The following is a 1776-nucleotide window of genomic DNA, read 5'->3' as shown; positions in this document are numbered from 1 at the left end:
GCTCTGCGCCCCCACCCCTTTCTCCTGCCCCCGACTACTGCAATAATAAAAAAAGAAAAAATACAATACACCTTAAAAAAGGGTAAGTGTTTTTACTCCCACATCGACACAGTTTAGATCATTTAATTTAGGAGATGGCCTTCAACCAAGCCTGTCAGGGTCAACCCGGGTTGAAGGGATACAGCATCCAAAAAGAAAGACCAATACTCAATATTATAAGATTTCCCCGTATTCGGGAAACAATACACGCCACGCCCTATAGTATTAGAAACAGTCACGGCAGATCTAGTTAAAACAATGAATATGATTAACGAAGATGTTGATGCTATTGGTAAATTAATATGCGGATGAAAAGATTTTTAAAAAAATGATGGGATAAAAAAATAACCCCCCCAAAAACCCAAACAAAAAAAACAAACAAACAAAAACAAAAAGAAAAAGAAAACACAACAAAACATGCAGACCAAGCCTGTGTTTGGGGGATATTGGCCTCCATCCAGCTGCTTAGGTTTGGAGCTTTCTTTGAATTTAGAACACCATTGTCGTCAATTTAAGTTCCAGATCTATAAGAAACAGACTCCAGCGATGGCCAGCCATTTATTTCTTTCACTCAGATGCTCTTAAAACCCCCCACAAAACAACAACAACAATACAAAAAAAAAAAACAACAACACCAAACCAGCCCCCCCAAAACAAACAAACAAACAAACAACAACAACAAAAAACAAACAAAACAACCCGAAGCACCCCTCCCCCCCCCAAAAAAAAAGCCAAAACAAAACAACCAAACCAACAACATCAAAACAAAATTAAACAAAAAAACAAAACAAACCACCCTCCAAAATATTTTTCGTGCTGGTCTTTCACCGTAACCGATCAGTTCCGATTTTCCAAATAAGTAACTGTGGGTCTACCACGAGGATACTGGAACCAAAGATTCTCTACTACACGATCTTTGCTGGAACTACCGGGTAACGATTTGTTTTGGGATGCCTTGGTCTACCCCCTGCCCCATACATTTGGCTTCCATTTCCCCAGGATTTGATACCCCTGCAAAAGCTTGGCGTTCGTTATAACATCACTCAAACAATACCAACGATCTGCAGCTGTATATTATATGAAAACGCTCAAGGCGTTATGCATTATGCACTTCTCCGCATCCTCCCACCCATTAAAACAAATCTCTTTAGTATTTGGGAAAGAGTTTTGTATGGCACTAATTTCAACACTATTAGATCATGTAAGTGCCGAAGATTAGAGGTACTCTTCGAAAGTAACATACAAATAAAAGGGAAAAGAGATAATTTTAAAGATTTTAAAAGGAAAGAAGGAGCAAAATTAACAAAAAATACTCCAGATTTTTTTAAAAGCTACAACAAAACAAAAACAAAACACAAAACTAAACGAAACAAAAACAAACACGCACGGGCGCTCTCAAGACTTCGACTCACTAGCTGTCACTCATTACTACAACTGGACATTACCACTCTGCTCCAGAGTCCTCAGATCGCTAATGGGAAACATATCGATTGGAAAGTGTGAGGGATTCTCTTCATCGCTTCCTTGAGAAGTGACGCGAGACCGAAGAGAGAGGTATAATAAATAAACGCGAGACACAAGTAGGCTATAGCAATGTACTTTAACGCACTTGGACTTGGACTGTGAGAGAAATCTGTTTACTTTTACTTAAACCATTTGGTTTGTAATTGGCGTGAGTGTTTATTTACACGGAAGATACCTGGTGTCAGAGTTACTATGAATGTCTCTCTCTCCCCC

The sequence above is a fragment of the Aplysia californica genome, unplaced genomic scaffold (genome assembly GCF_000002075.1).
Source record: "Aplysia californica isolate F4 #8 unplaced genomic scaffold, AplCal3.0 scaffold00067, whole genome shotgun sequence".
Classification (NCBI taxonomy): domain Eukaryota; kingdom Metazoa; phylum Mollusca; class Gastropoda; order Aplysiida; family Aplysiidae; genus Aplysia; species Aplysia californica.
This window is presented reverse-complemented; position numbering follows the sequence as displayed.